We start from the raw sequence: 27,137 nt of genomic DNA on the forward strand, positions 1-27,137 counted from the left end.
TATTTTTATAATTCTACAACTTTATAAGAATTTCAGTTACTTATGTGCCCATGTTTAAGAATCTTCACCATAATGATAATTTATTTCTATAGTAAAACTTGAGAAATATTTTTCTTTTAATGAGGGTCCATAAACTACTAAAATTTGATAGGAACTGGTCTTAAGTTTCATTTCATTAATTTCCAAATCAGATATACCTGAGGTATATTCCACATAGTGCCTCATTTTTCCTGTATGGGCTAGGATATAACTCATTACAGTTTGAAGTCTCAATTTTCTTTTCTACAAAATTGATATATTAACATCTTCCTTACATCAAACTTATGAAGATTAAGTGAGATGTACTTGAAGTCTTATCATAATACATGTCCATAGTAAGTAGTAAATGAGCATTAAATAAAAATTATTAGCTTACTCCTGTCATACTTCTATAATGTTTTGATAAGATTTTAAGATTTATAAGACAGGTGTGTTTTTTTTGTTTGTTTGGTTTTACATAACAGTTGCATGTCTAACACTTCTATACAGAGCTGTCATAGAGTAAGTATTTTTCTTAAGAAATGTATACCGGGGCCTCTTTGGTGGTACAAGGGGTTAAATCTCAGCACTGTGAAGTTGTCCTCAGCCACAGCAGCATGAGTTCAATCCCCAGCCAGGGAGCTAACACATGGTGCAGCAGACCTCTCCTTTCTCACCTCCTGCTCCCCTCCACAGTGTGTCTCAGTAGATCTGCCTGTTCTGCTCCCCATTCATTCTTTGGTGAATCCTCTCCTTTCTCCCCCCATACCTCTGGCCTACACCCTAGCTCTTATATGCAGAAATAAATAAATCTTAAAAATATGTATATTGAATTTAATCAAATCATTCCTTAATTCCCTGCAAATGCATGGCACACCCCTATCACTTCACTGCTTCACTGCTCTGAGGAGACTTGTCCAGGTCTAGGATCTCTACCGTCACCACATACCTGCCTTTTCTCTATCCCACAGCTTTACTATATGTAGCAAGACTACAAATATATATATATATATATATATATATATATAGTCCATCCTCATTTGACAGCCAACATATGACTTGGCATGGTAATATGTGCCATTCATTCAGCTTTTCTAGGTGCTGGAAATGGGGCTAAAAAGAAGAAACCATCCCTGCCTTTATGAAGAACTGATAGAGGCAAAAATCAAAGAATCTCATAGAAAAAATGTAAAATTATCACTGTAATGAATACTAAAGGGGTATATATATATATGGAGGAAATCCATTTTCAGAGACCTCTGGAAGGGGTTATCTTAAGACATAACTCATAATCTAAGGCATGAGTGAACATTAACTGATGGAAGGCTTGGTGGATAAAAGTAGAGGGTGGTGCAAGTGGTTGAGCGCAGCTCTGTGAAGCTGACCACAGCCTCTACAGTGCCGGTTTTATCCTGGCCGCCAGTGAGGGTCCCACATGACACTGCAGACCTCTCTGCCTCACCCGCTGCTCCCCTCAGCAGTGTACTTCGTCAGTCTGCCTGTTCTGCTCCCTGCTTTGTCTCTGGTGAATCCTCTCACCCTCCAGCACATCTGGCCTGTACTCCGGTTCTTGTATAAATAAAAAAATCTAAAAAATATATTTAAAAAAAGGGTTACTAGGGAGATGACAATACAATCACAAGCCCTGTGGTGGGAAGATGACAGGACTGAATGGAGGGCAGCGTGACTAAAGTGGAGACAATATGGAAAAGAGGAGCATGTAATCAGACTGGTCCTATAGGTTTCTATACACTCTATACATCGCAGGGTCTTGTGCGTACTACACAATAATGGAAAGTGATTTATATAGGACAGAGGAAGTGAAGTCATTTATTTTTTATTGAGGCTGTAATAGAGAGATGGGGACCAAAATGGATGCAGGGGGTAGATAGCAGCTACACCTACATCCAACAAAGAAATTATGCTAGCCTGGAGTAGGGTGGTGGTAAACAAGAATAGTGCAAATTCAAAATTAGTTTAAAAGGGGAAATTGACAGAACTTGATGACAGGGAAGGACAAGATCTCAAAATTAATACCTAGATTTCTAGTATATATAAAAGAATGAATAGCAAGTGATGTATTTTTCAACTTTGAAAAGGTTGAAATAGAACTGGAAAAAGGGAAAATATTACAAATTACATTTTAGTCACACTGAGTTCAAAATGGCTTTAAAATAGTCAAAGAAAGAACTTAGGTAGGCAAGTGGACACCCATTTTGGTGCTGGTGATATAAATTTGTGGTGATGACTATAAGCATGGATTTGGATGGGATTCTCTGGGTATGAGATTTTCAAGAATAATTTGAGTAGAGAAAGATTCAAGATGGGAGGAATTCCAATATTTAATGCCCAAGAAGAGGGATCTAAAACTGTAAAAATCAGTTAATAAGGTTATTGAAATTAGAGAAAATTTCATCAAGAAATCAATGATCAGCAAAGTCAAGTAAGATGAATATTGGAAATTGATCTTTAGACTAATAGGTACAGATATAACTCTCAGTGATATACAGGAAGTCTTTTTATTTGAAAAAATGGAATGGAAGCCAGATTGAGGGGGATGTAGAAGTAAACAGAAAGTAAAGAAATAAAAGGCTGCAATAAACAATTCTTCCTTAAAGCTTAAAGGAAAATATGAAAAAGAGTTTGAAGTACCTAAAGGAAGAAGAAGGAAGCCTTTAAACAAATGTAACAAGTGCACTAGGGCTTTCTCTTTCCCTCCATCTCTGTATCTCTCCGGGGGGGGGGGGGGAGGGTGTGTGTGTGTGTGTGTGTCTGTGTGTGTGTACACACATACAAGTACTTTCTAAAATGAAAATTGTCTACTTTATTTCCCAAATTAATTGCAACTCATTTCACTTAATAGGTATATTCTTCAAAGTGAATGTTAATCTAAATTTTGTTAGAATATTTTATATACAAAAAGAAAATGACTGAAAATAATCTCTTGATTAATCACTTTTATGCAATTTTCTACTTATTTCTAAGACTATTTGAGAACTCTGTATTTTTGCTTGTCTACATATCTTTAAATCATATACTCCCATCAATATTCTTGGGCACTAGGCATTTAGCCTAGCTTAATATACAGAAGTTTGAGATCCTATCATAACTCAACTTTACTATTAAAGTTGAACCTGATTCTATTCATATCTAAGCTAAGGGCTAATAATATTTTTAATTAAAAAAAAGACAACTTGGATCCCTTGGAAAACCATAGAGATACAACTGAGTTACTCTGACAAGGGTTGTGTAAAGGTATTAGTTATTATTAGTATCCTTATACTTAATCCTCCTACACACATTTTCTTAATAGATTTTAATAGAAAAATAAAAGGAATCCAATTTCTTCAAGAAACAGGCATGTAATCATGAAATACAATAAGGAAATATGCTGAACCCTTAATAATGAAAAATAATTTCATGGCTAAACAAATCCAATCTTAAATATAGAATTTTGAGGAGAAGCTTAAGAGAAATTTATCTGACTCTAATAAAATATTGCACATCAATAGAAATTGGCACAGGTAGAAATTAGTTCTTCCTATGAAAGCCTGGTATCTCCTATATTTCTACATATTACCTTGTAGGGCAAGAGAATGAGTCGACTTAAATCTCACCTATCGATTGGCTCTTTGAATATTTTAAGAGGATGTTTCCATTGCTCTATCCCAAAGCATTCTATTTCTCAACTAAATATCCATGCCTTTTTAAAGCAAATCCTTCATTCTTCTGTATCTCTAGGTCATTTATCTTCTGACACATTTCAGTTTCCTTTTATTCCAACTAAAATGTGATGCTCAGAACCTAATATAGTATTCTATTAATTAATAATCATTTCCATAAAGATTTATTGAGCACTTTCTAGGTACTATTCCTGGCACTGGGTATAGTGAACAAATTAGAGGAAAAATCCCTGTCCTTATCAGCTTACAAACCACAGAGTATTTTAAATTTTAATTTAGAAAAAGAGTTGACCATATCCAGGTTCCCTTTCTGATAATTACTAAAAGTAGGTCAGTAACCATGTAGGTTTTCTTGGGCTTCCTTTTAATGTATTTTTGCTTAAACCTCCAGTCTCATGCAGGAATAGAGACCAGGAGAGATTTTGTATTACATAACGTCTTTTAACTATCTTCTACTGAGAGACACTTTTTGAAACATAGCTCACAATTTCTTATGAGTATAACTTAAATGTGGGTCATCAGAGAAATCATTCACACTTTTCCCACCTTCAGAACTTGGACAATAGGAAAGTAAGATTATGTTATGAAGATCAAAATATGCAACATATAGCATATGGGACACAGACACATTTGCATTAAAATGAGGGAAAGAATGGGCCTTGGGATAGCAAGTTTGTTTTGTGATTGAACATATTAACAATCTAAAGGAAAATTACATCAAGCAGAAGGGGCACTTAAGAAACACTGACATTCTTAATAAAGCAAAGTGAGAATCACAATCACTTCATTAAGCATTACTCCAGGCACTGAGCATAGAAGATGCTCAAATTCTTTGCACAGATATCTTTATGTTCTCTCATTATTTTGTAGATGAGTACCATAGCTTTTAGAGTTTCAATGTTTATACATTCAAATCACACCCCATTTGTTATTTCAGGAGTTTGCTAAGGTCCAGTCTGATATGTGACTTCTGGTTATTTTTTTTTAAATAAATAACCACACAGATTTCTAGGTATTAGCACTTTGAGTCCAATCTTCTCTAACAAATGAAAGCATTCAAATCTCAAACTTCAAGGCCAAGGAAGAGCCTTGAGGAACCTATTCCTCCACTTTTGCAGGGTCTTGTCTTGGTAGTCAAAACTTTTCCTAGGAAGCAAATCAATGCTTTCCATCAAGTTCTTTCCATTAAAAATGGCCCAGGTCTGACATACCTGCTAAGTCTTTAACAAATGACCGTCATCACCATCCTCACAAACTTTATGCACAAACATATATACATGTGCATAATTCCAATAAATAGTTGTATCATTTGTTCCTCCTTATTTTGCAGAGGGTTATTTCATTTGCAATTGTGAGTGTGGGTACGTCATGGCCACACTGAAGGAGAACTTCCCTCATTGGTTCTATTCAGTTACTAATTCTGTAAATACTCTGTAATGAGGCTTACATGTCTGTTGTTCATAGATGTGTCCACAGATGTTAAGTTAGCAAAACCTGGATAAAGAGGGACATTCTTTACTGTCCCTTATGTTCTCCTTCTAAGCCCTCTTTCTAAATTCAACTTTGTTATTTCTTCAGTTCAGTTATTTCTTCACTCTACCATTTTTCCTCCTCTTCCTCAGAACCCCTCTCATCTAGAGTCTTAAGAAATAAAAAAGTGATTCTTCCACCATGTTTAAAATAATTTTCTATCAATTTCTTAAATATTAGGGTTTCACTATAGGTAGGAAGGTGGAAGTGACCTTTGGAATGTAAGTGAAAGTGGTAACACAATACACAGAAAGTAATAAAATTAGCACTTAGATAAACTGAGCACAAAAAGATTAAATAGTTGGGTCCAGATATTGTATTGGCAAGATATATTGTATATATCTTAGTTGCTGAGTAAACATGACTGCTACTTGAAGAGTTGTTCATTATTGGGGTAACTATTTGTGCACAATTAAATATCACACTTAAATATAAATGTGATATCACATTTATCACACTTAATTATGGGATACATTTTTTGCTTCTAGGCGTATTCATTATTGGTAGTTTGTGTGTGTGCTTTTTATTGTGAGTTTGTTTAGTATGCTCTCTTATAACACAACTAATTTTTAAAAGTATGGTGCTCCCCACATTTGATGAATTTGACTTTTTATTTATCTCCTATATATATTAATGATACTGGATAAATCTTATTTGACATTAGTTAAATTTAAAACTTACTATGGCACAATTTGAAGCACTGTTGAACTTTGGCTTTCTTTCAGTTAAAAGATTCATAATAGGATCAATTTTCTCTTCTGAGTAATTAATGCATAATTACTTAATTGCTTTATCACATGGTTCTGATCAAATAATTATGTGTGGCCTTTAAGCAAGCTTTCTGTGCTTTCAGAGTTTCACATACATGATTAATTGGTTGGGAATATTTTTCTTAAAAGGTGGATTATCTACTAGAATTTTTAATATCATAAACTGTATACTTAAATATGTTTTTGATCACTTGTTTATTAATTGTCAAATGACCCCAATTTGCCAACCTTTCCTCTACCACACATTTTGCAATCCAGCTTTGCAGATCTTTCCAAAAAGAGGTAAATTCTGTGGTCTCATTTCTTGAATCTGGGCTGGATTTGTGACCTGCTTTATTTAAGAACAGGACAGAAGTAATTTGCTAGATCCAAGAATAAGCTTTTAAGGGTCTTTCATATTTTCTCTACATTCTTGGAGATCTGCTCTGCTACCATAAGAACAAGTCCAGAAAACCGAATACAATGAGATACATAGCTAAGTCATCCTAGTCACCACTGTGGGCAACCAGATGAATGCCAAACATGTGAAGATTGTACTAGAAAAGCCACACTTGAGTCAACCTGTTAACCAAATTGCAATGTTAAACCCCCTTGTTATCAACTGAGCTGGCTCAGATCAGTTAATCTCCTAGCTGACTCAGACTACTGAAGAACAATACATGTTTTTGTTTTAAGACGTTATTTTTGAATAGGTTGTTACAAAGCTAGGTCCAGCTGATATGATACTTTTTAGATATCCTTATTTCACTAATAGAAAACACTTCAAAACAATGTAATCAATATAATTTCTCATCACTAGCTAGACACATCAACCTAATTCCATATATGGTACTTGAATTGAATGTTTCTAAAGATAAATTGTTATGCTACCCCAAAAACTTGTCTTTGCTGCAACTTGCATTCCTATTATATTGGATCACTTTAACCAATCTAGGAAAATTTATTATTTCTTTACATATGCTGGTTTCCACTATTCAATTATTTACTCTAGCCAATGGATTCTCCATTAATCATATGTATCCCCAACTATTCATTCACACAGTTTCTGGCATAATTCCTAACTGCATCATCTCTCTCAAGAATAAATCGCCTTGTTACAAAGTATCTCTCTCTTCAAACAAATCCCAACAGAGTTATTTTCTGTAACACACAACTAATTTAGTATCTTCTTTTCTTAAAAAATGTTCTCTATAAAATGTGAATCCATATGCCCATATAAGTAGGCAAGTATATATATTTTTTCTATGTGGTAAATTCACCATTTACCAATATGGATAGAACAATATTTATTGTAGTACTATCAAGTTTTGTTTTCAAAAGAGGTTATCAGGAAGGCTAATTTATGGGCCATTTACAAAATTTCTTCTGTCTACTTTGCATAGTAAAGAAAAATAATAACCATATTAACAAATTACATGGTATAAATCAAAACCAGTTTCTCTGGTGTTTGTTGCATAGAGATTAAGGTTCATAGGTTTTTTGCATACCTAGTGTCCAATCATTTCATTCACATTATCATTTTTGACACAAGTACGCTATTTTCCTTAAATTGTCTTTTAACACTTTATTGTAGATACTACTTGTGCCTCAAATGTTTTTCACTCATTCTTCTCTAGAAAAAATTCAGTTCATCCTATGAAAGATAGTTTAAAGGACAACCCTTCAGTGACACCTTACTTGGTGATGCAAGAAAGAATTAATTCCTGTCTGTTAGCTCTCTTAGCAATGTTCGTTTAATATTAACATGGTACTTAGTCCACTGCATTAGATATATAAGGCTTGCCCTCCCTGCCTGACTGTGAGAGACTTGAAGGAAAATAATTATATATTTTAATATTTATATTCCTAGAATCAGAGTACCTAGCAGTAATATAAGTGATACTCTGTATGTCAATTTCAACATATTTTATGTAGAATGTGATGACTTTTTCTTCACCCATTCTTAGAATGTCTTTAAATAGGAACTTGGTATTACATGAACAAATTACTGCATTTAAAATTGTTTTCTTTTTCAATATAGTTTGGACTAATAACAATATTGATATAGGTATTCTTATTACCTGCAGAAATTTGAAGAGGTACAGGGAGATGAGTAAAGTCACACAGGTGCATAACCTCAATAGTTCAGTATCTTTTACTTGACTAGAAACTTTTCGACTTAGAAGACAACTTAATCACCATAAATCATGAGTTAAGACCCCCAAAGTATTCAACTAACTTAAGTTCACATGAATGAAAAGTGTTTAAAAAAGTTACAAGTGTCCATGAATATTTTAAGGTATAATTTCTCCAACAGACACTTAAAAAACTGCTGTATTTTAACACATCTAGGTTCACTGTAACTGGCTAACAAGTAATTTCACTAGCATCTTGCTAGGCAAAAAGAAAAAAAAGTCACTGCTTTAAAAAATTGTGATATGAATAACTGACAATTGGAAATAATTTCATATTTTCAAAACATGGAATGAATAAAAATACACTGATGGTAAGTATAATTCCCATAATACCACAATAGAACTTCAGTTGAAATTTGTCTGGGAGAACTTCAGAAGTTTATGAATAATCTTTACTGCGTGACTGCCAGCCTCACTTCCTAAAGGAAGTTCCTTTTCTCTCATTGTACTATCTACTTCTTTCCTGTCTTAATGGATGCCATCTTTGTTGAATTAGACATTCGAATGCATAGGCAGGGTTTGTCTCTTTTGCTGATTCTGCAATACCAGCATATTCCTGCCAGGCAATAAAGACAACTATAGTATAAATCACCTACACCAATAAAAGCTATTGTGATATTAGCAATAAATTGATAGTAAGTAAAATATATCTTCAGTACGTCAAAGGCACCTGTTGTCATGGAGAAATTAAATATCTCATTTGATTTGGTTTGTCTGCTTATTTATCTTTTTTGGTCAGTGATGTTCTAATTTAGAACGGTGGCCAGATAATTGAGACAAAACTCACAAGCTGAACATAGATCTGAGGTATATAGCAGGGGAGAAGAAGGGAGAGGGGCCAAAACAGGGGAGAGAAGAGCATAAGAATTGGGGGAGATGGATCACCAGTACTATGGTGGTGGAGAAATATGGGGACTTCACCTGAGGGGAGAAGTCAAAAACTGTCCAAAATTTAACAATGGTGTTAGAAAACAACTTAATCACCATAAACCATGAGTTAAGATTCAATTTTGTGAATTGAATCACAAAATAAATATGAGTTCATCATAAGGCTAAAAAAATCAGTTGTACCTTTTATGGATGTAAGAATACCAACTTATTTTAAATAAAGGGAAAGGAACAAGTATTTATTCTGCCTTTTCTATACTAATGGCACCTTGAGTTACCCAAGTAGTTGATGGGGTGATATTTCTTCATAGAAGTATTTCAGCTAGTAAATGAAAATTAAATGATGGATTAGAAGACCACCATTTTGCAAACCCTAATAAATTCAGCAAGGATCTTCAATGCCAGTAGCATAAGAAGAGAAAAAATCAGACATTATCAACTTCTTGGGGGGAATTTCATTGCCAGTTAAATCTAATTAAACTTCTAGATCTTACTGTCACTTAACAGGAAATAAAGGTGTAGAGCATCATGCCATCAATGTCACAGGTATACAGTCAGGAAAATACAGCTTACAGGAGACTCCACAAGACAAACAACTACATTTCTTATATAAAATAAAGAACAAAGAGAAGTGGGAAGTATCTATGCATACATGGTGGTGGGAGGGGAGATTACAGATCTCTGAATACTTAAGGAGACATATGGACCAACCACAATGAATGGGCCTAATTTGAATCCCATTTGATATGAACCAACAATAAACACTTAAAATATGATTGGGGAAAAGTGGACATTGACTCAATATTTGAGGATATAAAGGAATTAATGTTAATTTTGTCCAGTATGATAATGATATTGTAATTATGCTATCAATAAAAGGTTCCTGTATTTTGTAGCTCTATCCTACAGTATTTACAATTGGAAAAATCAATGTCTTGTATCTGCTTAAAAATAATTTAGGAGTTGGAAAGTGGGTTGAGGTAAGGTGAAACAGAATTCACTATGTATTGAAAAGAGCTGAAACTGAAAACGGATACACAGGGGTTCATTAAAGTCTCTTTTATATAGGTTTAAACCATTCTCTAATAAAATTTTCTATTTAAAAAATACACACATACATACATACATAAATCCCATTCTTTGTGTTCAAATTGTTAGAAAAATGTGATTGAATCTTGTGAGTTATTATTATTTTTTTAAATCTGAGTACCGCTGGTGGTTTTGCACATTGGAGCTTTTGGTCTTTGGGGTAGTGAGGCAGGAATTGTACACGAAGGGGAAAGGGACTTTAGGGACTAAAACAACAATTCCACTAATGTAATATGTGACTTATCTGACAAAATTATTGTCTCATGATTATCATTCAATTTGTTTCCCCCCCTTTACTCCTCCCATGGCTTTCATAATGAGAAAAGGAGCAGTAATTAGCAAATCCAAAGACATTGTTACATACACCATGTTTTTCCATTATTTGTTTATTTAAGTGGAAATATGCTGTTGCCTGTGAGTATCTCACAGGTCCCTAGAAGCATTTGAGCCAAGAAAAGCAACTCCATAGTCATAGTGGTCATAAGATTTCCTCTTAGAATATTGCAGAATGGAGCCACCCTGTTGACCTAGGAGTTAAGTCTCAACACAATCACCTCTATGGCCTGAGTGCAACTCCCAACCAGGGAGCTAACCCACATATGGCACAGCAGACCTCTCATATCTCACCTGCTGCTCCTGGCAGCAGTTTCTCAGTAAATTTGCCTGTTCTGCTCCCTACTCTGTCTCTGGTGAATCCTCTCACCTCCCTACCCCATACCTCTGGCCCACACCCCAGTTCTATGCAATATATATATATATATATATACATATATATATATATTCTAAGATTTTATATATTTTTATATATATATATCAGAATGAAAAACATTGTCCATAGAACCTATATAAACTTGGACAAATGCATTTATGTCTCTAAGCTTTCATTTATCTGATAACAAAAGTGACAATTTCTGGCCTCAATAGATTATTGTCAGAATAATTTACATGAATGTATTTGCAACATAAAGACAAAATATTATGAGTTATTAAGTTCAGTCTAAGTCAATTTTTTAAAAATCTCTTTTCTACTTACATTCTAAATTTTGGAATTTGAATTCTTGTTAATATTCTCTAAATCAGTCAAATAATATCACACCCACATTCTTACATAATTTCTACACTAGAAAATTCAGGAAGGCAGTGATGACTTCTCATTTGTTTACAGCTCTAGTTTCATGTCCTTCAGAGTCTCACATTTTGAAGGTGCTAAATAAATATTTCTTCACTGAATGAAGATTTACTGCTCAAGAAATCCATTTTATTCTGAAGATTAAAGCACTAAATACATGGATTCAAGAAGTTTGCCATGGGTGAGTACTACAAACCTAAAACAGGGGGCTAGGGTTTAAGTCCCAGCACTATCACCACCATGGCTTGAGTTTGATCCCAGTCAGGGAGGTGACCCACATGGTGCAGCAAAACTCTCCTGTCTCACCTGCTGCTCCCTTCAGCAGTGTATTTTAGTAGATCTGCCTGTTCTGCTCCCCACTCTGTCTCTGGTGAATCCTCTCACCCGCTACTCCTCTCTGGCTTACACGCCAATTCTTATATGAAAAAACATAAATGAAATCTTTTTAAAAAATCTTAAATCAGTTTTCACTAAGTTCCTTTTTGTTCCTAATGTGATAGGGTGCTATGGGGGATTTCAGTTTGTAATTAAGAAGTGTTCCATAAATAAACATTTTTTTTTCTGTTTCTTGCTCTAGGCACCAATTTATTTTGGGGCACTTTTTGTTGGTATAAAGAACTGAAGGCAGTGGAATGTTTAATTACACAAAAACAATGTAAGTACTTAGTTCACACACTATTTTCAGATGTAAAATGCAAAGACAACACCAGGCTAGGACTGAAACTAAGATGCTAGGCACTTTTGCTTAGAAATCTAAGTTGGGTATGTATTTAACCAGCATCTTGATAATTTTGGGCTATTATAATAAATGGCCACAGACTTGGACAGCTATAGCAACAAACATTTATTTCTCATTGTTCTGTAGACGATGAAATCTAGGATGAAGGTACCTACAGATTTCATGTCTGGTAGTATCTGTCTCTCTGACTGGCTTGTTTCACTTAGGATAATGTTCTTAAGCTTAATCCACACTGTTACTTATTACAGACTTTCCTTCTTGTTTAAGATTGAATAGTCCATTTCAGGCATTTACCACATAGAATGGTATGTTTTTGCAACTCATATGCTAATAGACATTTAGGTCATTTCCACATCTCAGAAAGGTAGCTTGATTCAAAATCCTAATTTTGATTCCTTTAGTTTAATACACAGAAGTGAGGTTGCTAGATCATGTAATAAATGTTTTAATTTTTTTGAATTCACCATACTATTTCTCATAGTCTTATCATTTCCCCCCACTCTCATTTTTAAAAAATATTCGGTTCTGACATGCACCTATGTGTGTTTTCTCAATTGTTTTCTCATTTAAAAATCTTTTTAATTTCCTTTTTTTGTAATGCACAAAAATGCTTGTGTGTCTTTTTATTGTCCTTGGAACAACAATTTACAAAATTTTTGATGGGTGAGGAAATATTGACTTTTAATTTTATTTCATTGTTACTTTGCTATTTTTGAAATATAGAATTCTACATGAAAAACAAACAGCTTTCATAAATTTTGAGTTTGATTCAGAAAAACAGATGTTATAAGAAGGAAGATTCAGAAAGATGTTTACTTCTCATCTAATAATTGATAGGAACAAAGAATTTTGCAGAGAAATGAAAATCTTAGGATGCTGTGAGGTTCTTGTAGAAATACTGACAATGCAAAGTAGTATACTTGTTAGGACTTCTCAATTGATGAAGTATTCCAATATCAATTTCTTATGATGGAGGTTTACTTTTGTATCTCTATACTTGCAGTTCATCAGTATAACCTCTTGTTTATAATAACTAGTAAATATATCTAATTTTCACAAGACCAGGTGCTAGTGCCTGAAGGTTATTGTAGAAAAGCAAACCCAATATCACATTTTTTTTAAATTATCAAAAGAAACAGCTTTGTTTTTTAGGCAAAATATCCTAATTTTTAAATGTTGACAACTCAATTAGAATTTTGAACACTATATACCCCAACACTACATAATCGGCATTCTGTTTTTGGCTTATAAACTACATACTGGCAACCTATGGGTGAAAGTGTCTGTAGTTAATGGTGCTAAAATGACTTAATTGGAAGTGTACTGAGGATGGTTTAACATCTCTTTCATGTTTCAGAAACAGACAGGGACTTTAAGAATATTACTGTGCCAGAGACTGTGCGAAAGCCAACTAATTTATGCTAAAAACTGGTTGATAAAACACCAGTTACATTCTTATGACAGTTCTTAGCTATTTGGTTGCATACTTGACACTTAAAATTAGCTTTATTTTTATGATCTTTTATTATTCTTCATGTTATTCATGGTTGCAGGCATGTATCGGTACAATTTAAGACAGATTGAAAGTAAGTTCAACATACCACATATTGAATATCATATTTTGCTTTTGGAAAAAAATCCTGAAAAAAATATAGTATTACCCAAAGCAACATCTAGTATTATAACCCAGAAATAGTGTGGAGCTCCATGCACCTGCTAGTAATGGCAACTTCTACCAGAGACTTTGCCTACAGTCTCTTTGTTAGGGGGGTAAAAAACAGACTTTTGATCTAATTATCATCATTTCCTTGATTATGGTGTTTGTCAAAGAATTAGACTAAAACACAGTGTTGCTTATACGAAGAGATCAGATAATGACAAAGACACACACACAAAGAGTGTTTGATCTAAATGACAGACTAAACCTTCCAAATAGTTAGTCATTAAGACATCATATCGGGAAAGGATTTATGTGGCACAAATATAAAGCTGTAGCCTGGCATTTGGATGAAAAAAAATAGGATTCTTGTTTTTACATTTTAAATGAATTAATTTATTCAGAAATCTGTCAATGAAAGTGTGTTCCTATATAAGAATACTCTATGAATTTCTGAAAAAATATATTATTTGCCCTAGAAAGAGGGATTATAGGTGATTTGTATAGGCAGGCATGGTACCCACACCAAAAAGCTTACTCATCTGATAAAAGTAAAAATCTATGAAATCTATACCCAAAACTATTTCTCCACAATCACTAAGCTAGTTCACCTAATAATACACTCTTCTTGGAATCTTTCCCCTCTATGCCCCCCCCCCAACACAAACAGAGACAGAGAGGGAGGGGATGGGAGAGAGGGAGAGAGGGGGAGGGAGGGAGGGAGGGAGGGAGGGAGAGAGAGAGAGAGAGAGAGAGAGAGAGAGAGAGAGAGAGAGAGAGAGGGAACTACCTGATTCTTGATTTTAGGGATATGCTGTTTGCTTGAGTCTGTGAGAGTGTTGACAAGTAAAAAAAAAATGTTTATGTTACTGCACAACAAATATAAAGAAACATAACAAAGGAATAGGCCAAATTAAATCAAAACAAATCCTAGAACTCTGACTGAGGAATTGAGGTTACCAGAAGAGAGGGGTGGCCAGTGGGGGTGGGGCATAGAAGGGAGGGGACCCACTGAACTGTGATGGAGGGTTACAGGTGCTTTGGTGGTGGCAGTGTGGTACCATACCCCTGAAGAGGTATGAACTATACCCCTATATCAGACAGTTTTATAAATGAAAGTTACCTCAATAAAAAGTAAAGCAAGTAAAAATGTTTTGGCAATTCAAGTTACTCTGTTTCTCCATTTAAACTTTAGTATCACCTTGCTAATATGTAGAAAAATTTTGCTGGGATTTTGATAAAGATTGTGCTGAATCTGTATTATCAATTTTGGAAAAATTGCAATCTTGATAATATTTAATCTTCAAATCCATTAACACAAATAAGGACTCCTCATTTATTTAGATTTTCATTAATTCATCTCAGCCATGTTTTATAGTTTTTAATGAATAAATCTTGCACATTTTAAATTTTTTCAGTGAAATTTTATCATTCTTTGTGCTATTGTGGTTGCTCTAGCAATTGATTTATGTAACTACATCAGATTAATATTTACTTAATTCTGGTAAAAGGGAGAACTTCACTTTTTCTTACACGTTTGTGTTAAAACTGTGGGAGGGAGTTTACTCAGTATTTGGATTATTTGCAAGTCTACCAGATTTTGGTTATCATATCTCCTACATACACACAGTCTCAGAATCAGGTAGGAGTATCTGACAAGTTACGCCCTCTTCACTTTCTGCCATCTGTGCACACAGCCTCAGATGGGATGACGTTTCATACTTCCCCAAGCACATGTGTAATTTTAGGTTAGTAGAGACATTGCTCTTCCCCACTCACCAGTCTAAGAAGTCTCTTCCACTGGCAAGTTGTCCAGCTATAGGATTTCCCACCACCCCAAAGACTGAGTCCTTTTAACTAAGGCAGTGCAACAGTTGGCAGAGTTCTCAGTCTGCCTTTCATCCAGGAGGTTTGAGTAGTGGTAGGGGGGGTGCTAATTAGATAAGAATGATAGATTCCCACTTTTTACCTGAAGTTCAATAGTTTTTCAAGCATAAATATATCTCAAACTATTTTTCAAGCAGAAATACTTCACTGTGGTATGTTTTTGGTTGATTTCCAGAATACTGAAGTAGTTTTCCCATTAAATGTATATTTTTTGGGGGGTGGGGAATTTGCCAACTTCCTCATTCATCCCAGAACAAATTTTAAATGGATATCTGCTTAACATAAAATAAAACCTTACAAAATGGAAAATAAAAATTAGAGATGATACTAATTGAAAAAATCAAACTAAATAAGACACTGTGGATACTGAAACTAATATACTTCAGGTGGATAATGGTTACCTGCAAAACTTAAACAAAAAAAAAAAAACATGTAGTCAACATAATCAGAGAGATATTGGGTGCAGTCTATGAGAATTGTCAATAGTGGGAACATCTTAGATAAGAAAATATAATTACAGCTTTCAAAATGGCCTGTTTCCTAGCTTATTTCGTGTTTACACATGAGTTATACGTAAACCCCCAAGGCTGAATTTTGAAGAGTTCATATATTAATACTTTTAAGGAAATAAAAGAAGAACCCGCTGAATTTATTTACTTAAGAGCTCAATAATTCTGCAAAGAAAGCATATAAAGATATATCAATAAATTGGGGTAATACTGATAAAAGACAATATATAAGAAATTCAATATGCATTCCTTAAAACTAGTGAAGTTTATGTTTCCAAGATATAGTTTCTCACTGTCCTATAATGCCTTTGTACATAGTATATATCTCCATTTTACCCCATCTCATGATACTGTAATTATTTTGTGTTCCCTTAAAGGGAACTCCTTGTGTGTAAAACCTATCCATAAAATCTGTCAGTAAACTTTTGGGAAATATATATCCTTTGTAATACATATCCATATGTAACTGAATCTTTGCCATCTGTTACATATATTCATGTGCTTAATCTATAAATGCTTAATAGGTGAAGCATTTATAGGTGAACTAAATATAGTTCTAAATATATATTATTAAAATAATAGGTGAACTAAAAATCGTTTAGTTTTTTATCTAAAACTAAACACTTTTGGAAATTATCAATACCAACAATAAATGAGGCAATCCAATAGTAATACATATTTAAATGCCTTCAGAAAGAGTATGTTTCCACAAGCACACTTCAGCATGGTTTTTGTCTAACTCTCCATTGTTTGCTCTGCATGGTGAGGGTTTACAAAGTACAACTCTTAGCTGCACAGTCCGGGGTCAGAGTGTGGAGAATAACTTTTCGGTTGTGCTTCATTTATTATTTCCTCTCCATTCCTCACATACAAAAAAAGTTTAAAAATAAGTGCAATCCTACACGGAATGTTCGAAAGTGGTAAATGATGTATGAGTTAAAAAAAGATGTACCCCTGTCTAAAAACCAACACAAAAAGAGTGCAGGTGTTCTTGAACCCCTCTTTGTAAGAGTAAGACCAGAAAACTATCTCCACTAAATAATGGATGGCCTTAACTTTTTTAAAAGGAAAGTCAAAAAAAGAGAGGAACTTTCTAGTTTCTTTAGAAGTTGGTTTTTGTTATAAAGAGTAAATCTCTTTAACTCTCTACGATGTGTGTATGGAAATGTCATACATTAGGTAGACTAGCCAACATTCTCAGCAAAATCGTGGACAGAAGGAACATTCAATTTCTACTTGCCCTTAATCAATTCAAATGCCAGGAAATGAATTCTACTGTAACACTTAAAGTTTAGTGTTGGACTGAGACAACAGTGCATCTGCCCTACAAATGGCAGCAATTTTTATATATGAACATTTGTTGTCCTATTTGTTGCATATACACATACACACACGCACACAAACACACACACTGAATCTTTGCCATCAGTTCCATATAGCCATGCGCTTAATCTATAAATGCCTAATCTATAAATATTTCTTTATCTAGAAAAGTGCCAAATCAGTTTGAAATAAATTCAATGTGTAAAGAACAGAAATAAATATGCACATTATATTTTAAATTTCTAGGACAGGAATAATATTTTCAAAGTAGTTTCCAATTGGATATCAGTGCTCTATATCTTTTCTTTTATGAATTCCCTATAAAGACAAGTTAATATTTTAGACACATTTTTTGAAACATTGTGATATTGATGATCGAGGCAAATAAGAGGCAGGTAATATACCCTTCCCAGCTAACTGTAGGCGTACTCTTCTAGCAACTAAGGACTCATCCCTGCATCATACCACATGGTTTAGTAGGCACTGAGCTATTGGTCTATGATTTCAGCAAATGGAAGCCTGGTCCACTACAAGAAATGTAAATCTCGGGATTCAATATTTGAAGCTCTAATTTTCTTCCCAAGTGTTTCCTGTGAAAATAATTCCTGGCAGGTCTCAGAATTTATTGAGGAGGATTTGTTAGTGTAGGGATTCTCCTTTTCTATGGTCCAGCTGGTTGGGGGAAAGAGTTCCTAAGAATTCAATGAATTGAAGTAAATCGTTCTTCCAATAACAACTTGGAACTCAAAATGGATTTTCCTAACTAAAAGCCTGGCTGTTGGTTCATGATATATAATCAACAAAACTATAATTGAAATGTAATGTTGATTAAATAGTACTATTCTGTACTGGGTTGCCCTACCATCAATTACAATTATTTTCTAAGAGAAAATTACAATAAAGTGCAATCAGAGATTTAAAAATTGACTTTAGTAATGCAGCAAAATTTTAAAAAGGAAGTATTGTCTAATGAAAGTCCCTTAGGAAAATAATTATTTTACTTTTATTAACTCTTCATATATTTCATAATATTGATTAAAATAATATTAAGTATTTGAATCTTGTTTCTACAAGAAGGTTGAAAGACTTGCAGACAAATTAAAGGAGAGGCAAAGAAATAAAATAGAAATCACAATTGTGAGTTAAAGGCATGTGATCTCTGGAATCAGATAGCAATAGTTGCTAATTTTTATTCTTTCATTTATTAGCTGGATGAGCTTAGTGTTTAACTTATTGTTTCAGTTGTTTCATTAACAAATGGAGGTTATACTTTTGAGATATGAGAAGGTAATCATAAGATTAAATGAATTAATGTAAAATTTTAGCATATTACCTGTAATTGATTAATCATTTTAAATTTTAATTCCTGATTCTTAACATTCCTCATGGGTTCTTTGAGAATAACTTATAGCTCCTATCATTTGGGGGCATTAGTCAGTTTTATGATGCAGTGACTTTTTAATTAGAGATTATTACTGAATTGTGGAATTCATTGAGCATCCTTGATATAAGAATGATGTTTGTTTGACTCTGGTATGCCAGGACAACAAGCTAAAAAGAAAATCATTGGAGACTTTGATTGAATGTCCAATAAACAAATTAGTGGTCATAACAAATTCATCCATCTTATATTTTTAATGCATTGTGGCTCATACTGGTATTATTTTTGTATAGCCAATTGAGACTGTATTATCACCAAGAGTAGAGAAGGAAATCACTTATCACAATCCTTCAAATCCCTGTAATATTAGGAACTATATATGATAGATCTCCATTATTCAGATAATTACATTCTGTAAAGTAGCCATCAACATTGAACTAGGGCATGTTGAACTATTGCTCTTAGGAGAAGTAGGGAATTAGTTTCTTGTTATCCTCTAACTATATTTTCATCAACTGATCAATATATAATTTTGGTTTATGTATCTGTTTAAAGACAATTTATTTAATATATATTGATGGTACATTAAAATAGAACTCATGGCCAACAACACAAACTCTTGCCTGAATGAAGCTTATCCTATACATGTATTTTCTCTGTCAGGGACATAAAAGCCTTTTGTGCTTGGGAACCCAAGAAAACACTTCAGTGTGAAGCACGGAAGCCATTTTAAAGAGTCAAATCACCAACAAAAGTTACAAAAATGTGGCACTAAGACCATGAAAAGGACATTTATAATATTAGAGCTGTAACAAGAAGGCAGACTATTAACCTTGTTCCACATTTGACAACATGAATGCCTGGCAATTTTTTTGCCCTACTCTACATGTTATTGAATGGAAGAGCTGAGTATTGATTTTGGAGGCACAAATAACAAGTAGGTAAATTTTCAAATATGAAATTCACAAATAATGAGATTCACTACAATTTTAGAAAATATAGTATTTGAAATATGCCTCTATTTTGTCTTCATTCATATTTTCATAATTAAATATGGCATTTTTAAATTTTAAAATTGGTATTTATTACAATCAATATTTTCATGATACACAAAATGACTCAAGGTCACCCACATCATATAAAGTTTTGTTTCAGGATCCTTCAAAATTCTTGAAATTGATGCCAATATTGTAATAATGATTTTTTTTTTCGTTCTAGTTAAAGGAAAACTATCAGTCTTTCAAATGTGCAGGGAGTTCCAGAAAATTATTTCAGAAGAGTAATGAATATTTTGAAGAGCTTATTGCAAATTGTTACAAAGAATGATGACCATAAATAAGTAAAATTGCTGGTAAGTAGTACTGACAAACCCAGAGTAAAGACCTTGGATTTGAAGTACCACCTCCCATATGCTCTTCTCCAATGATCCACATACCATGTGATTTTTTCCAATAATGCTTTGCATAAGCCCATATATAAGATATTAAATACTGAATAACAGTACTGATCCAAGGAAAATTTTTATAATAGTATAATAGAGCACAAGCTATAGAGCAATTGAATAACCAACAAGAGACTGAGTTTACTGCATGGTGACTATATTAGGTAGAAAGTTCAAAGGTACAAGAGAGAGATGGGGCAGAAAAGTTCAAGTTTTCAGTCGAATCAGAGGTTTACTTAAACAATGAATTGAAAGAGATGAATACAAATGTGATCAGGATTACATGTTAGAGTTTAAATTTATAGAGGTATAATAATTTGGTCTGCTACAAAATCTGGGGCTTTCTAAAAACATGAGGAACAGAACTTTAAATTGATTAGTCTTAGTTAAAAAAATTTCACTATGAAAGACTGTGTTGTTATATTTTTTTCTGATGATTGAAATAGAGGACACTTTCAGTTAGATGTCAATATCCATTATGAATGAGGGATGGGAACTCCCTCATAGTAAACAAAGTTACAAATACTGATAGAAGATGCTATAGTCTGAAGTCGTGAACCTCAGGAGCAAAGTGCTTATATGGAAGGGAAGTAGAATAACCATCTGAAATTGGAAATAAGGAACTGGGAAGATGCCAATGTCACCTCAGATTCCTTGTTCTCAGTAGTGTGGGAGTTTGAGAGAATCCCATGTTCCCTTTAGCAGAGCTGCAGGGGAGATTAGTACATTAGACTGAGAGTCAGTTAAATTTTATCAACTAGTTCTGAGAAAATAATATGCACAAGCTTAGGATTTAAGACATATATCTATAATGAAAGACGGATTCTAGAAAGCCAGTTAAAAAATAATCAGGATAGGGGTTATAAGGGAAAAAAGCAAAGGGCTGGGGGGAGAAGTTTGGCTGAGAAGCATAAGAAGATAGTTTGGGTTGTATATTGTGTTGTGTTTTAAGATAAGGAGTTAAAGGTCTTGATGTATTGAACAGGTAATGTGATTCTCAGCAGAAGCAGGTGGACAACTCAGTTAGTGCTAGAGACATGAGGGGTTCAGCAGTCTGAAGTCCTAGTTCAGCAGTCTGTTGTCTCTGATCTTCCCCATGCATGTAGCTGGATCAATTTCTGTGCATGTATGTCCAATGAGTTGGGTATAAACTAATCCAACCTGAGTCAATAACCACTTCCCTGGAGATATTTGGACTGTTGATAAAACCTGCCAGTCTCTACCTTGTGCATAAATCTCTAAGATACGATAACATGTCCTGTCTTATAGACCAGAGATAGAAAGATTTTTAATTTAAAAGGAAATTGATATCTCTGGAGTTTATGATTAAGACAGTAAATGTCAAAACTTAAAGAACTTGTAATTATGTGCTTTTTTCATGCTACATTTTTATTTTACAAAATTCTAGCTCTAAGAGAAAAGGAAAAAAAAAAACCTTTACTACTGATTTTTATTGCATGTGTATATACTATGTGTGAACACCAGCTTGTTTTGAAAAAAAATATATATATAATTCATGGTTTTGTTACTTTTTTCTGTTTCTTGACTTAAGCCTTCTTATAGACTATTCCTCAGTCTTTCCAATGACATGTTTTTCTTTTCATTTTATAGGAGAACATATCTTTTATTTGATCTAGTAAAAATCCATTGATCTCTCCTTGAATCTCCCCATCTCATAAAAAAAATTCCATCCTAGCTATAACTTGAAAGTTGTTCTACTTTGCTTTTTTTTCTTAATCTGACAGTGTGGTAGGGGCTGGCATTAGGGATAGCAAACTAATGGCACGCACAGCCTGTTTTTATTTTTGATAACATGGACTCATATCTTTTTTTGGATGCTGCTAAATGTTCTGAAAATTATGAACTGAACAAATAGGAATGTATCCTATTTCTAAGGGGAACTTATCCCTAAACATAGTTCATGGCCAGCTTGCAGCCCTGGCAGGCAAGCACAGGTATCATCCTGCATCTACTTCTGCAGGACTGAGATACTTAAGTACTGACATCCTTAGTCATGTGGTAGGATAGTCTACTTTTAAGTGATTTTCCATCTATTTCTCTAGTCAATTTCTCTTTTAACTGATTACTTATATGTTGGGGAGAGTAGTGAATTAGAGAAGATATTTTTCTATTTATGTCCTTCCCCAAGTATAACGTTTGAGACTCAGGCAGTCTTGGGATGCAGTCTGACCAATAAGAATTGTATTTTTCTTTGCTTCACCACCATTTTGGAGAAAATAACAACTTCAATAACATTTTTACTGAACTCCTATTATAACTCCTATTAGAATTTAGTGAGGAGACTTCTTTAATCTGGACTAATTCTGCTACCACTATTTAGGACATTTAACACTCATTTTAAAAAGTGAAAGAAAAAAAAATGCCTAAAGTGCTGCCCAGTTCACAAGTTTACTCAAAAATACCAGAGTGCACTGGGGCCTCCCTGGTGGCACAAGGGGTTAGTCCTCAGCACTAGGAAGCTATCCGCAACTACTGCAGCACAAGTTCGATCCTTGGCCAAGGAGGTGACCCACATAGCTCAGCAGACCTCTCCTGTATTGCCCACTGCTCCCCTCAGCAGTGTATTTCAGTCAGTCTGTTGTTCAGTTCCCCACTCTGTTCCTGGTGAATCCTCTTACCCCGCCCCTGCATCTCTGGCCTGTACCCCAGCTCTTATATGCATAAATAAATCTTTAAAAAAAAAAAACTATAACCAAAAAAAACTGTTAGTTTGATGTAGTCCCATTTGTTTATTTTTGCTTTGTTTCTCTTGAGTTGGAGTGGAGTCCCCAAACACAGTTGCAGGGTCAATGTCCTATTTTCTTCCATGTATTTTATACAAAATGGGCATGTATTTTATACAAAAAGGGCAGAAAAAAATAAGCAGACCCTTCTCCAAAGAAGACATAGAGATCACCAACAGGTACATGAAAAGTGATCATCATCACTTATCAGGACAATGCCAAATCAATGAAATACCATCTTATACCTGTGAGAATGGTCCATATCAAAAGTACCAGAAACAGTAAGTGGTGTTGAGGATATACAGAAAAGAAAAAGGAAACCACATCACAGGTGACGGAGTGTAAAGTGTCCACGTCATATGGAAAATAGTATAAAGTTCTTTCAAAACATTAAAAATAAATATATGATACAACCCAACAATTCCTAGGTATGTAGCCAAAGAATGAAAAACACTAATTTGAAAGGGATATATAGGGCTTTGTTAAATGCAAAACTATTTACTAACAGTCAAATTATGAAAACAATGTACATGCCCAAGGACAGGTAACTGGATCAAGAAGATGTGGTATATATACACAATGGGATACTAGAAAGATTAAAAAAAAAAAAAAAAGATGATCTCCTTGCATTTGTGGATAAAACTAGAAGGGATTATGGTAATCAAAATAAGGAGAAAGACAAGAAAATTTATATACAGAGTATAGAAAAACAAAATTAAGGGTTAGATAAAAGCAAACAAAAACAAACCCTAGAAATCTTACTGGAAAATTGAGGTTACTAAAGGGGGAGGGTAAAAGTGGAATGCAAAGGATATTGGGCACAATGGATTATGGTGGAGGATTATGAGGCCCTTGGTGGCAGACATGGCATTCTGTTGTGACACACATCAGAAGAGGTGCAAACCTGCAATACATGTTGGCAAACTAATATAACTTCAATTTGAAAAAAAATATTAATCTAGATATTAAAGTTCAAAATATCAAATGTATGAGAATATGTAAAACTATAAACCTAGTTCCTATTGTTATCCCATCACTGAGAGAAACATATGCGAGGATCTTCATTCTTTCTTGCCAATAATACAAAATCCAATAATCCAAAATAATTACTAGTACTTCACCTGGTAATTTTTTAAACTTCAGCAAAGCAATCACCCCAAAAGGAAAGCAAATAAGGCTACCACTTCTAGAGCTACCAGCTGTGTAACTAAACATGTGAAGGATTTTTGATAGAGCAAACTAAATTTTTTATTATTCTTTTGAGTATCAAACAAAGACTCACTAAATCTAATCATAAGTCCAGAATCTTCACAGTTTTGTTTGTCAAATGGTTTAGGTTCACACACTATACAGAAAGAGTCAAAGACCCTTAGGATAGGTTTCTGGATAAATTTTCAGTATTTAAGAAATAAATAGCAAACTGTGTCTGGTAGATGTTAGATGTTTTCCGTTAAATTGTACAGAAATGACAGATGATTCTAAAGGTCATCATTATTGGAAAACTCCCTTTACCCTCAGGGGCTGCAGTCATGTTTAAGGTCTTATAGTTTCTCTCTCTCCTTCTTTAACTTAGGTGTTTTTTCTTTCTTTCCTTTTTATAATTTTTGGATCCAGACCAGTGCCACTATGCTCCTTTTTAGCTCCCAACTGAGCCTTTTTATTCTTAAGCAGTGGGGTTGGCTGGCTCCCAGTTTCTTTTTGTTTTTGGAAAAAAAAAATATTTTTTTCTTTCATGGCCTTGGCTCAGCTGGTCTGCTGTTTGCTAGCCTTTAGAGATGACTGCCTCTATTATTATTTTATGTGCATTGAATCTGGCAAATATTGTAACTACAACTATTGCCTATATTGAGTTCCTCTATTTCACTGACAAGAAGCTGTTGCAACAACGCAGCTAAAAAATAAGTCTCACAATGTCTGTTTGCTAAGGTGCATTTTTTGAGGAAAAAAACTCAGTTTCCATCACAATGCTTCCCCTATGTTTTTGTTGCATGGCTGTTACCTTATTAAATGAATCATGGCAATATTTTTTCAAACCATTTTCATAAAATTTAAGTCATATTTCACATCTTTTCCTCTCCATCGTGACCTCAACATGCAAGTAAATACAGAAAGGGGAAATGTAAGACGTAAGAATGGAGTAAACACACACAGAGAAAGTGCTGAAACAGAATCCAGACAATTAAAAGAGTGGCTACACTCAGTGAAGAGCCATGGCTGATGTGATTTGCACACTGGCCAATCCAGTCTCATCTGTGTAAAAACCCAATTGTTGCCAGTGAGTCACCAGTGTTCAATATGAACCATTGCCATATGCCTGCTGTTATGGAACCTCTAGCATATGCATGACAGCACTGGCAGTCCTTAGCATAGTGTGAATGGAGATCATCTCATCCACCAAAACTCAACTCAACCATACATTCTTCAGTAAAGCCTCCAGACTTCAGGCAAAGAGGGGTGTTCTGATCTCAGGTTCCACTGAAGCCGAGTCATATCTCTAAGACAACACTTACAACAAACTGTTGCCACTCTTTTCACACTGATCCATCTCATCAACACAACTTCAGTTGGAATTGAATGGATAAAGGCATGAACAGACTCTTTTGTCACTTTTTAATCTATAAACACCTGTGAAACTGTAGCAAAACTTTTTGTAAATCTCCCTAATCACCCTAATGCACAATTTTTTTCTTTAAACATGTTTTTTTTTTTTTACATGCTATTGATTTGATACTTTACCTTGCTGTCACACTACTTGAATACAGAATACATTATGCTGACATAGTCTGACTTTTTTCAGATATATAAATTCTTTTTCTCAACAACACTGAAAATATGCTTGATATTGCACAAGCAAGTACTACTACAGGGCCACAAACTTTTATCTACAGTCCTAAAATCTACACTTAGGAAAAAACAAAGTTGTGGGATTGCTTTTGTTACTACTTTTAGGTTTTTTTTACTCTCACTTGGCAATATACCCTAACTTCACAAGGATTCTTTTCTGGGAGAAACATACTACAATGATATGTGATTTTATGTTATTTGAAAAGTTATATAAATCAAAATAAATGTTTAATTATGAAATGCTTCCCCAGTGTTATTCATAAAGTACATTTTCCATATTTACCTTTCTAAAAATCTGAAAGATTATATATTCCCACAGGCATCTTGCCCTAGCTATTTTATATGAGGAATCTTAGACATACAGATGCAAAACCATCTTTGTTAAGCTGTTAACTCCTGTCCATGTTCACCTAATAGTTTAAGATTGTTTTTGATGATATCTAAGCTAGGCAAACATCAGTCTGAACCCCTTCCCTTACCTTATTAACCTCCCTCTCCTTCCCTCATTTATTTCCTGTCTTGAATGATTATTTTGATACCTAGTAACATCGAGTAAGTATCTGTCTTCACTCCTTTCTATGGCTTCAGTTTACGTTTAAAATTCCACAAGGTATCTGTTACTGTATGGATTGACTAGTTTTGATTCAATTTCTTCAAGAATCTGAAATAAAAGTGGGGCAACCTCCCTAAACATCTCACAGATTCTTTATACCAGTACTGGCAAGTTGGCCTAATGGTGATAGTTTTATGCAAATTATTGAAACATGCCACAAATTTTTGAAAAGTAAATTATCTAAGTATACATAGTATTTAATCTCCCTTAACAGACTTTCATCTAACAGGATATCTTCTAAAAACAATTATCCAAATTATGCATGGGTAGCTCAGTAATTTAATGTCTACATAGTTCTAAAACATTTTGTTTCAGTGCTATATTTTTAAGGTGCTTTTAGGATTCTAAATAACAGAAGTAAATAGATGAAACAATTATTTCTGCAACTAATATTCAAATCTGACTTTCACACTTAAAAAACTACAGAAATTTATAAGTAGTATATTCCTTTCCTGTTAGGCATTACATGGAAAATGATGCTTAACTGTCATTAAACGTAAGATAATTTGATAGTAGGTATTGAAATGAATGTAATGGAAAAAAAACAACTTTAATTGATAATTCTATGATTTTGCTGAGGTTATTTAATTGGAAGTTTCTTTTATTGTGTTTTATCTCATAGTACTAAATTAACTTAAAATGTTCTTCACTGTTACCTATTTATGTAAGTGTGAGCACTTACATTAAAGGTTACAAGGCAGTGAAAGTAAATTGTTTT

At 33.9% G+C, this 27,137-nt stretch overlaps 1 long non-coding RNA gene across 1 annotated transcript in view; it reads right to left on the minus strand.

The window, feature by feature from the left end:
- The window catches only part of LOC129146892 (uncharacterized), a 166,194-nt gene that overhangs the window by 35,792 nt on the left and 103,265 nt on the right, over positions 1-27,137 (minus strand). The window lies entirely within an intron of this gene.

The sequence above is a fragment of the Talpa occidentalis genome, unplaced genomic scaffold (assembly GCF_014898055.3).
Source record: "Talpa occidentalis isolate TD23 unplaced genomic scaffold, MPIMG_talOcc4v2.1 talOcc4.5, whole genome shotgun sequence".
Taxonomy (NCBI): domain Eukaryota; kingdom Metazoa; phylum Chordata; class Mammalia; order Eulipotyphla; family Talpidae; genus Talpa; species Talpa occidentalis.